Source organism: Marmota flaviventris, chromosome 7 (assembly GCF_047511675.1).
Source record: "Marmota flaviventris isolate mMarFla1 chromosome 7, mMarFla1.hap1, whole genome shotgun sequence".
In the NCBI taxonomy this organism is placed as follows: domain Eukaryota; kingdom Metazoa; phylum Chordata; class Mammalia; order Rodentia; family Sciuridae; genus Marmota; species Marmota flaviventris.
This window is the reverse complement of record NC_092504.1, coordinates 107216291-107229061: the sequence shown is the minus strand read 5'-3', so window position 1 is coordinate 107229061 and position 12771 is coordinate 107216291. Positions and strand designations below refer to the sequence as shown.

The following is a 12771-nucleotide window of genomic DNA, read 5'->3' as shown; positions in this document are numbered from 1 at the left end:
ACAACTTGAGCTAAAAAAATTCAGGAAAGCCAGCTGGGATTGTGGCTCAGTGGCAGAACGCTTGCCTAGCATGTTTGAGGCACTTAGTTTTATCCTCAGCACCACATAAAAATAAATAAAATAAAGAACCATTGACAACTAAAAAAATATTTTAAAAAATTCATAACTAAAACTAGATATATACAAATACATATATATACACACATATACATACATACAAACATAGAAAGTTCTCCTGATGTAAAGATGTACTCACTCAATTGCTCTTCTTATTTCATTACTCTATAATAATGGTATAAATGTGAATCTTGACCAAATAATTTAGAAGAGACTTTCCAGAGGCACTCTAACACTGATCTATATCCCCAACTGTTTTTTCTTTTTATTTTGAGACAGGGCTTACTAAATTGATCAGGTCTTTCTACATTGCTGAGGCTGGCCTCTAATTTGTGATCCTCCTGCTTCAGTCTCCTGAGTTGCTGGGATTACAGGCATGTGCTACTGGGCCCACAGACAGCAATTTCTAAATTAGAGATACTTGAATTCATATGGATAAAAGTAGTCCATATCAGTTACGGATTAATTCTAATCTCTACCCCACATTATCCTTGAGAAGCATGATCTAACAGAGATTCTACCAGGTAGGATGCTGGTGGTTACCTTGGCAGAAGGAAAGGAACCTAAGAAAATAAGTACATGTCACTTAACACTCAGCTTTTATTGGTCAAAAAAGTCACAGGACTCTAACTTCAATGGGGTGGGACAGTTCTGTACATGTACTTGGAAAAAAGTTATTGACTATCAAAGCTAGTAATATTTTTGTCAGTATTACTTAATAATGATTCTTTTATAGTTTTCTAGTTCTTTTATGTATTATGTAGCCAATTTAAAAAAAATCATGTGGCTTAATCATGCAAACAATTGTTAATACTTTTATTTTGGTACACTAATCAAACTGAAATATCCTAGGCATTGTTGATCTCAGATGTATCTGACGTTATTTAAAGAGGCTTTGTTATACCGTTTCAGAGATAGTTTTTGGATCTTATTATTCTTCAATAATGCATCACATTCCCCTGTAACATATAATGCTGTTCCTATGCCAGCCTGTTTTGGGGTCTATAATTGAAATTCCACAGAAGACACTAAAGAAATCATGTTCCAATAGTTCCTTTATTTTATTTCTTTCATCTCAAATTTGTAATATAATGATATAATTAGTGAAATATTTTAAACAATATTCATGTATAATAATGAAATAGCAGACATTTTGATAAAATTACTTGGTGTTATTAGTCAGATAAGAAGTTACTAGTCTGGCAAACTTCCAGTTCTAATTTTATATTATTTCCTAGAGTAGTGTTATAAGAATTATCTTAGAATATATTCTATATATTTTTTGGATATAAGTCTCTTTCATATATACAATTAGCAAATATTTTCTCTTATTCTATGGGTGGTCTTCTCTCTCTTTTTTTATATGTTTATTTATTTATTTTTGTGTATAGTACTAAGGATTCAACCTAGAGGTGCTCTACCAGTGACAGTGAACAGTGAACTACATCCCCTGCCCTGAATTTTTTTTTTAAGTTGTAGATGGACACATACATTTATTTTATTTATTTATTTTTACGTGGTGCTGAGGATTGAACCCAGTGCCTCACACATGCTAGTCAAGTACTCTACCACTGAGCCACATCTACAGCCCCCCTGGAATTACTTTTTTAAATTTCCTTTTTTGGTTTGTTTCATTACCACTATATATAATTGATTTTTTTTTTTTTTTTTTTGGTACCAGGGATTGAATTCAGGGGCACTCAACCACTGAGCCGCATCCCCAACCCTATGTTGTATTTTATTTAGGGTTGGTCTCACTGAGTTGCCTAGTGCCTCACTTTTTTTGCTGAGGCTGGCTTTGAACTCCTGATCCTCCTGCCTCAATCTCCCAAACTACTGGAATTATAGGCATGCGCCACTGCACCCAGCTATAATTGATTTTTATAAATGGATCCCATGTCCTGAAACTTTGCAGAACTTACTTACTAATTCTTATCAGTTTTATAAATTTGATTCCTTGGAATTTTCTCTATGTAAGATCATATTATCTGGAATAAAGATAAATTTTGTCTTTTTATTTTCAATCTAGATGTTTTTCATTTAATCTTCTTGCCTAATTGCCCTTTCTAGAACCTCTAGCACAATGTTGAATAGAAATGGTAAAAACAGACATCTTTACTTTGTCCTTGAACTTAGGAGAAAAACATTCAGTCTTTCACCATTAAGTGTGATTTTAGCTATGGGGTTTTCACAGATGCTATAAATAATCTGAGATTTATAATTGTCATGTTCCTCTCTTATACAGCTTCATGATCAAGACATGATTGGCAAAATGGAACTTGATGGAATTGGTATAAACATTAAGCAAGAAATAGAGTTACATCTTCTTGTTTCATCTGTAACTACTGGCCAGCTTTGTCTTTGTGCTTACCCTGTCCTTAAACTCCACCAAGGAAACTGACCTACCAAAGGACCCTATTGCTTCAGGAGCCATAATTATTCTGCTGATATTTTCCTTCCTTCCTCACCTACAACTACCTCACCCATGAGCAACTCAACTTTAGGTGAGGCAGTCGTTTTCACTCTCCAAGGCCAGATTTTAAAGGATTAATTTTACCAAATGAATGAATGATCTTTCTCAGAAACTGGATCTAAGGAAAAACAACAACAAAAATAATTTTTAAGTAACTAGTAGAAGCTTTAGCTGAAATTTTGTGAGAGTGTCAGGAGTTGGGAAATCATAATGGATCGAGTACAAGCTAAAATTGTGGGGAAGCTGAAATGATAAGTAAGCTGAAGTAGTTTATTAGAGCAGGAGAGAAAGAAGTAAATACACAGAACAGATCTGAGTAACACTGAAAATGTAGTACTTAAGGAAAGATTCTAAACTCTTACCCCTAAGGTTTCTGGAATGAGCTTGAATCTATAACAATTTCCAGTCCCAGTTCATAAACTCCCATGAAATCCTAATCTCCTTATTCACCACATGCACTAAGAAGAGTCTCTTTTTGCTTGGGAACAAGTGAAATAACTAAGAACACTCAGCAAAAACTCATCATATTTGACAATGATTATTCTTTTCTTGAACATCCTGAACTTTTAAGAGAAAGACATAGAAAAAGAGAATGAAAATTGTTTGGGATGAAATGCGTGGAAATAATGAACAAAGAAAATAGGAAGACTTTAGGGTCCTTGCACTTAAGAAGCCCATGGTATTAAAAATGTGGTTAGCATTGCTGGGTACAGTGGCACAGGCCTATAATCCCAGCAACTCAGGAGGATGAAGCAGGAGAACCACAAGTTCCAGGCCAGCCTCAGCAATTTAGCAAGTCTTCAAGCAACTTAGCAAGACCCTATCTTTAAATAAGAAGTACTGGGGATGTGGCTCAGGAGTAAAGTACCCCTGGATTAAATCCCCAGTAATCCCTCCCCACAAAAGGTAATTCATATTTTGGAGAAATATTTGGTGTTATAAATTTAGATCTGGAATGTCCCCCCAAGGCTCATGTGTTGAAGCCTTGATGCAGAAATATTCAGGCTCAATGTGGGGCTCACAGGAAGTGATTGGATCATGAAGCTGTGACTCATCAATGGATTAATCTATTGATGGATTCATAATCTGATGGCATTATTGGGAAGTGGTGGAAACTGTAGGAGGTGGAGCTTAGTTGAAGAAAGTGTGTCACCGGGGGTGTGCCCGGGTTGCTTCTTGGCTGCCACCAGGTAAACAGCTTTCCTCCACCATGCCCTTCTGCAATGATGTTCTGCCTTGCACCAGGCCCAAAGCAATGGAGCCAGCTAACCATGGACTTAAACCCATGAAACTGTGAGTCAAAATAAGTCTTTCCTCCTTTGAGTTGTTTTTCTCAGGTATTTTGTAAATACTAACTAAAAGCTGTTTAATGAAGCAGGGAGAGAATAATGAAATTATTAAAATAACAGTAGTATGTTGGATAAATTCTCAAGAATAAGGCAGTTAGAAAAAAAAAAAACTTTGTTAATGGCAAATATACCATAAGAATGTAAAACAGCATAGTGGCAATTCCAATTATAGATGAAATCAATGTCAAGAGGCTATATCTTGACAGCAGGCACAGACTTTTCAGTAAAGAATAAAGTAATCATGAAAATGAGGTAAATAAAACATTTGAGATTAATTAGTGTTGTGCTTTAAACAACAATGACTGCTATTTAGTCTTTGTAAACAACTGAGGTATAGACTATAATTTTTTCTTGTTGAATTTAATTAAACCTTCTCATAGCTGCCAAATTGAATTAAGGGCTTTGCTAATGGAAACTAGGAGATAATGATGGAAGAGTTAGTATGTAATTGAGATGGGGAGCAATTTTTGACATATTGGAAAAGTCTAGGAAGAATTAAATGGGATGCCTTGGAATTAAATTGAAGTAGATAATGCCTAGCTCCATGAGTACGGTAAGAATTATGGTGATTAAGGTGTAGAGTTTACATTCCATTTATTGGCCTGATAATCAGGCCTTGTTAATTACAGCAAATTACTAAACTGTACTGCTGCTTTTGTTGATTTTGGATGATGATTTTTACCTAAATGTTAACCTCAAGGCTTGTGCAAGTTAAGGTTTATGGAGAGATTATATCTAGAATTTAAATAAAACAATTATCATGCAGAGAAACTTTAGTAGAGAAATGATATGGTATTTGCCAACATTTCAGAGTGTGGGCCACCAGCTTAATTAACTGACTTCACTTAAATGTAGTGGGGTATGAGAGCAACCTTTTAATTCTTTCTTGTAGCTTTGAGTCCTAAAATGTATTCCTTCAAAATAACTCTTGTTTTTCATATTTATGATTGCATATCAAGTTATTAGGAGACAGTTTGAGATATGTTGAAAATTTTGATTTAAGATGGACATTAACATTTGATCATATTAATGTTAATTCATAACATTTAATTTGTTCATAAGTGGTAATTGTGTTTGCTACAAGTAAGGATTTGTTTCAACTCGTGGAATTAGGGTATAGGTTTTATGTGACTAATTACGTTAATTGAGATGGGGTTAATATAAAGGCCCTTTAAAATAATATTTTGTAGGCTTATCAAAAATGATATTGCCATATTCTATTATTAAAACATTTCAAGTTGATAAGAAGATTTTTCTTTTTTTTTTTTTTTTTGCTGCGGTACTAGGTATTAAACCCAGAGGTGCTCTGCCACTAAGATATACTACCCTAATCCTTTTTAAATTTTGTTTTGAGACATACCTGATGACATACACCTGAAATCCCAGGGATTGGATAGGTGGAGGCAGGAGGATTGTTAATTTAACACCAGCTTCAACAATTTAGCAAAGTCCTCAGCAATTTAGCAAGGCTCTGTCTCAAAACAAACAAACAAACAAACAAACAAAAAACTGGGAATCTCACTTAGTTGCCAAGGCTGGCCTTGAATTTGCAATCCTCTTAACTCTGCCTTCCAAATAACTGGCATTACAGGTGCATGTCACCATGCCTGGCAATATAAATCATTTTTAAAACATAATCTTAAATGTAAATTTACTTACTGCTCTAATATGATGATGGTGATTAAGGATGCATATAAATCCTAACATTATTAGAGACTGAGCAGGAATATTAGCTTGTTTGTTCTAACGAGAATGAGGAGAGAAAATCATAGTGAATGTTACTCCACATGACTGTGTGTGTATTACTGGGAACTGAACCTAGGGACATTCTACCACTGAGTTACATCCCTAGCCCTTTTTATTTATTTTTAAAAGTTATTTATTTATTTAAAAAATCTCTCTCAGTTGACCAGGCTGGCCTCTAAGAATCTTCCTGCCTCAGCTTTCCAAGTAGCTGAGGTTACAGGTATGCACCACTGCACCTGGCTACACCTCAGGAAAGTGGTGGTTTGTCATGCTACAATGAGAAGCTCCTTTCCTAATGCCGGGCCGACTCCAATAGGCCCATGCTTCAGGCCCATGTTACTGCCAGGGCAGTTCTTATAGCCCCAGGCTCTGATGGCCCTGTACACTATGTCTCTAAACCCATCCCAGTTCTACTTTGGCTTACACAAACTCAGTCCAGGGCTACTGCACTGCTAGGCAGTTTCTGTAGCCCTGCTCACTGGACTGGCATGTATAGACCCAACCCCTAGGTCCACTCTAGTGCCAGGGCAGCCTCTGTGGACTGAAGTACCAGGCCAGCCCCTGTGGATTCAAACTCCAGACTGGTCCCCACAGACATAGGTTTCAGGCCTGTGCCCATAGTCCCATACTCCAGAAGACCTAAGGTCCAGGATAGTCCCAGAGGACCTAGACTCAAGAACATCTCTTGTGGATCTAGGCTCCAATGTAGCCTTCACAATCCCAGGACCTAGACCTACCCTTGCTGACTCAGCTATTAGGTCCATTCCAGAGCCAAGTAGGTCTCCAGGTCCCTGAGCTGCAGGCCAGTTCTCATGGATCTAGACACCAGATCAATATTCATAAAATAGGCTCTAGGCTGCCCCCACCCCCACCCCCCACAGACCCAGGCTGGTCCCTGTGGCCTCAGAAGCCATGGACCCAGGGTCTAGACCTGTTTCAGTGAACCAGAGGTTCAAACCCACCCCAGTAGACTCTGTGCCATGTTGGCCCTTATAGGTTGAAGCTCCAGGATCATCCCAATGGAACCAGAATCCAAGCGAACCACATGAACTCAAGCTGTAGGCATGTCTCCTTGGGACCAAGTGCCAGTCTGACTCCTGCAGACTCAGCCTCAAGACTCATCCTCACAGAATGAACCTACCTTAGTGGCCCTGGTATTAGGTCAGCCCTCAAGGACCCAAGATCCAGGTTCACCCACCTGCTTACCCAGGAGCCACACCTGCCTGCCTGAGAGTCCAGTGGCAAGCCCATCCACAGACCACACCAGATGGCCTGTCCAAAATCTCTGTGTGGGACTGATTGCTGAGGGATTTCCCTGATGGAGCCAGACCAGAAAGACTGGAATAAGTAACTACTTCAAATGTGCAGATATCCTCATGCCCAAAAGGATCATGATCAACCAGGAAAGCATTGCATCTTCCAAAGGAAAAGTAACTGATGCTAAAGAAACGGAGATTTATGGGGCTGGGGTTGTGGCATGGCGAATGGCCTAGTATGTGCAAGGCCCTGGGTTTGATCCTAGTACCACATAAAAATAAATGAAATAAAGGTACTGTCTTCAACTACAATTAAAAAATAAATATTTTTTAAAAAGATATGGAGATTTATGCATTTCCTGATAAAGCACTCAAAAATAATCATCTTAAGTAGCCAAATGTGGGTTGGAGATATAGCTTAGTAGTAGAGTGCATGCTTAGCATGTGTGAGGCCCTGGATTTGATCCCAAAGACCTTAGGGAAAAAACAAAACAAAACCTACTCAGGAAGCTGCAAGAGAATTATTGAGGTTTGGATATAAAGTGTCCCTCAAAACCTCCTGTGCTGATGCAAGAGGTGAATGATTTGATTATGAGAACTGTCACCTCAACAGTCCATCCTAGTTTAAATGGACTATTTGGGTGGTAACTAAGCATGGGACTGAGTGGAGAAGTCGTGTCACTGGGGTCATACCCTGGAAGGGTTCATCTTCCTTATAGCCCCTTCCCATGGGTCTCACTAAGTTGCCCAAGCTGTCCTCAATGTGTGATCCTCCTACCTCAGACCCCCGAGTAGCTGGGATTACAGGCATACACCACCCTAGTCAGCATGTTTTACACTTTTAAAAATTGGGTTGTTTTTCCACTGTTGAATTGTGTGAACTTTTATAAATTTTGGATATTGACCTCTTATTAGATATATGGATTGCAATTTTCCCCCTTTTCCAAATGCTATCATTTCATTTTGTCAGTTGTTTCCTTTGCAGTTCAGAAGCGTTTTAGTTTGACATAGTCCTACTTATTTATTTATTTTTGGTACCTAGGATTCAACCTAGGGGTGCTCAACCACTGAACCACATCCCCAACCCTTTTTTATATTTTATTTAGAGACAAGATCTCACTGAGTTGCATAGGGCCTCATTAAGTTGCTGAGGCTGACTCTTTTTTTTTTTTTAAGACACATTTATTCAGCTTCATGATCAGACTATTACATTTAGCAACCAACAGCATGGGTGTAAAAAACAACAACAAAACAAACAAACAAACAAACAAAAAACCCTACTTTAAAACCCTTTGTTGGAATGCTTTACACTTTCCACAGAACAGAAACTAAAATAACCTGTTGTACAATTAGTCACAAATACAGTCCTTTGTTTCTTTGCCCATACACATAAGTATTGTCTAAACCATGTCTTCTTTGCAGCAGCTAGGCCCTGCCACCACTGTGCTTGGCTGAGTTCACAAATCTGTTGTAACCTGTATGTTCCCTGTCACTTCTCTGGCTCTCCTCTCCTGCTAAGCTTTGTTGCTTACCTGGCAGTATTAAAACTTCTGCCACTGCCATAACTACTGCTGCTGCTGGAACCGCCATAGCCACCTTGGTTTCGTGGTTTGGCAAAATATTGGCCTCCACTACAGTAAGGTCCAGAGTTTCAGCCTCCAAAGTTTCCACTCTTCATGGGTCCAAAATTTGATGACTGATTGTTGTAACTGCCAAAAATCATTGTAGCTTCCACCACCTCCAAAATTGCTTCCATCATTACCAAATCCATTGTAGCCATCCCCGCTGCTATCATATCCACCACCGCCAAAGCCACCATGACCACTGAAGTTCCCTCCACAACTGAAATTGTCATTTCCACCAAAACCACCTCCACGACAACCACCAAAGTTTCCACAACCACTTCGACCTCTTTGGCTAGATGAGGCGCTAGCCATCTCTTGCTTTGACAGGGCTTTCCTCACTTCACAGTTGTGGCCATTCACAGTATGGTATTTCTGAATGACAATCTTATCCACAGAGTCATGGTCATCAAAAGTTACAAAAGCAAAGCCCCTTTTCTTTCCACTGCCTCGGTCAGTCATGATTTCAACAACTTCAATTTTCCCAAACTGTTCAAAATAATCTCGTAGGAGATGTTCTTCAGTGTCTTCTTTAATGCCACCAACAAAGATCTTTTTCACAGTTAAGTGGGCCCCTGGTCTTTGAGAATGTTCTCTTTGGTTCCACAACTCTTCCATTCACTTTGTGTGGTCTTGCATTCATGACTGCGTTCACTTCCTCCACAGTGGCATAAGTGACAAATTCAAAGCCTCTGGAGTGCTTTTTGTTTGGGTCTCTCATTACCACACAGTTCAGTCTGTGTGAGTGTTCCGCTTCCGACTCTCATCAGTTATCTCAAAGCTCAGCCCGCCGATGAATAGCTTCCGAAGCTGTTCGAGCTCTTTAGGGGACTCTGATTTAGACATGATGGCAGCAGGAAGAGAGACTTTAACGATGCTTTCTCTCGGGCGTCCATGGGCAGAAAGCTTTTTTTTTTTTTTAAATAACTTCATTTATTTAATTTTTTTATGTGGTGCTAAGGAATCAAACCCAGTGCCTCATACATGCTAGGCAAGTGTTCTAGCCTGAGCCACAACCCCAGCCCCTGAGGCTGACTTTGAATTCACAATCCTCTTGCCTCAGCCTCCCAAGCCACTGGGATTACAGGCAATCGCTATCGCGCCCAGAACCCCATTTATTTTTGCTTTTGTGGCCTGTGCATTTGGTGTGATATTAAAAATAAATAAATAACATTTAACAGGGATGAGAGGTGGGAGGGAAGGGGAGAGAGAAGGGAAATTGCATGGAAATGGAAGGAGACCCTCAGGGTTATACAGTGGAGGGGGTAGAGAGAGAGGAGGGGAGGGGAGGGGAGAGGAGGGGAGGGGGGATGGTGGAGGATGGGAAAGGCAGCGGAGCACAACAGACACTAGTATGGCAATATGTAAATCAATGGATGTGTAACTGATGTGATTCTGCAATCTGTGTATGGGGTGAAGGTGGGAGTTCATAACCCACTTGAATCAAAGTGTGGAATATGATATGTCAAGAAATTTGTAATGTTTTGAACAACCAACAATAAAAAATAAAAAAAAAATAAAAAAAATAAAAATAAATAAATAAACAAACAAACAAACAAACAAATAAAAGAAATTATTGCCATGACCAATATTCAGTAGTTTTTCCTGTGTTCTCTTCCAGGGGTTGTATGGTTTTAGGTCTGACATTTGGGTCTTTTATCCATTTTGAGTAGATTTTTGTGTATATTATGAGAAATGGATCTATTTTCATTCTTTTGCATGTGGCTATCCAGTTTTCCCACCATCTTTTATTGAAGAGACTATCCTTTCACTATTGTGTCCTCTTGATGCTATCTATGGTCAAAAATAGTCTATTAGACTGGGTGTGGTGGCACATGTTTGTGTTCTCAGTTACTCAGGAAGCTGAGGCAGGAGGATTGCAAGTTCAAAACCAGCCTCAGAAATTTAGTAAGATCCTTCCTCAAAATAAAAAATAAAAAGGACTCAGGATATAACTCAGTGGTAAAGTGTCCTAATACCACTAAAACAAAACCAAAACAATTTAGTTGATTGTATATGTTTGGATTTAGTTATGAGATCTCTATTTTATTCTATGGGTAAATGTGGTTTTGTGCAACCACCATACTGTTTTGATTACTATAGCTTTATAATACAATTTTAAAACAAGAAATATGAAGCTTCCAAATTTGTTCTTCTATCTTAGATTCTTAGAATTGTTTTGGCTATTTGGTGTTCTTTAATGATTCCATTATTTTAAGATTATCCTATCCTATTTATGTGAAGAATATCATTGGAATTTAGATAGAGATCACTGATTGTAAGAATTTATGTGACAGCATTGACAATATTAAGATACTGAACTCAGTATTTTTTTTCACTTCCTCCATTCCCCCCCCCCCCAGTCCTGGGGAGCTCAGTATTTTAAGATTTCTTTTCTTTTTTTTTTTTTATTGCCTTTGTTTTGATGATTGGTCATTTGTGGTCTTAAGTGCCTGGAGAATAATAGAACCTGAATGTTTGATAAATTACAAATTTAATTTTCACTCAAGAAGTTGATGATTTGTCACTTCACATGTGTATAATTTCTATCATTTCTTTTTTCTCCCTAAATACACAATTTTGAAGTTTTTTTTTTTAATTAATTTGCCCCATTATACTACAGTCATCCATGTATTGATGAAAATCACTGTGTGTGACCTAAACATTGAGCCTCTGACCTCCAGGCCATGAACACCTGGTTCTTTCTGCCCTAAGGCTTTGACAGAAGATAAATTTTGATGTTTAAATAATGCCCTTTTGAACAAAAGGATCTATTTCAGAATAATGTGTTATTTTTTTAAAAAAAATTTTAGTTGTAGTTGGACAAAATACTTTTCTTTTTATTTATTTGTTTTTATGTAGTGCCGAGGCTTGAACCCAGTGCCTCACACATTCTAGGCAAGTGCTCTACCACTGAGCTACAATCCTAGCCCAGAATCATGTTATTTTAGTTAGCATGTCTTTCTCATTTTTTAGGGAGGTGGGTAAGTACTGGGACTTGAACTCAGGGACACTTAACCACCGAGGCACATTCTCAGCCCTATTTTGTATTTTATTTAGAGACAGGGTCTCACTGAGTTGCTGAGCACCTCGCTGTTGTCGAGGCTGGCTTTGAACTTGCGATCCTCCTGTTTCAACTTCCCAAACTGCTAGGATTACAGGTGTGCTCCATTGCGCCCCGCTGGCTTATTTCTTTAGTCTCCTTCAGTCTTGTCTTAGTTCAGATGAGACAGCTGAAACAATAAACATTTATTTCTCACAGTTTTGGGAACTAGGAAGATGATGAGGTTATAGTTCTCATAATCCATTTGACCTATGAACATTTCTGCATTGCTTAACATGAGCTTTGTGTGAGATACCTTATATCCAAACCATAGGAACACATTTTAGTGCTTTTAAGAGGATGATTTTATAAATGATATCTACCAGATATAACAACCTAAAAATTATAACAAAAATATTCATATTATAATAACAATTTTAAAAATAGCAATCAGAAATGTGTTAATATCAAGATGAAGAAATTTATATATTGAGAGCCTTAAGTAAGGGGAAAAAACACCTATCTATATACAAGAGGACAGTCTTTAAAAAATATTAATTTGTTCCGAATTAATATATAGTTAGTTATAATTACAATGTCAATGATATAAATTATTATTGTGTGGCTGATTGTTATGTATATGGTTTTAAATTATATTTATTTTTTTAAACAAGCAATGAAAGTGGTGGTATAGATTAGTGGCAGAGCACTTGCTCAGCATATGTAAGGCCCTATTTTCAATCCCTGGCACTGAAAAAAATTTTTTTTCAGGCAAGGATAACCACAAAATTATGGAAAAGAAATAATAAATTAAAACATAAGCCTAATTCTGCCATATATAAATATATAGATGCCACCATAATAATAACATAGTCCTATGGGACAGCAATCTAGGAAGCAGTATGATAGAGTGGGAAAAAATGGGAATATCTGAGTTCAAATTCTGATTCATTTCCTTTGCACTTAGTTTCTCTTTGTTCCTTTCCTATATATGAGAATTTACTCATATACTGTTGTTTTAGTCTAATTTCTGTTGCTAATAACACAATACCAAAGACTGAGCAAGGTGGTTTGCTCACCAATACTGGAGGTTGTTTGTCCTTCCAAATCTGACAGCTCCCATTTACACAGGGCTGTGCATGCAGACAGGACTGCAAAGGGAGGT

At 37.8% G+C, this 12771-nt stretch overlaps 1 pseudogene; it reads right to left on the bottom strand.

The window, feature by feature from the left end:
- Positions 1-8455: 8455 nt before the first annotated feature.
- LOC114085455 (heterogeneous nuclear ribonucleoprotein A1-like) lies at positions 8456-9409 on the bottom strand (annotated as a pseudogene).
- Between the last annotated feature and the right edge of the window lie 3362 nt (positions 9410-12771).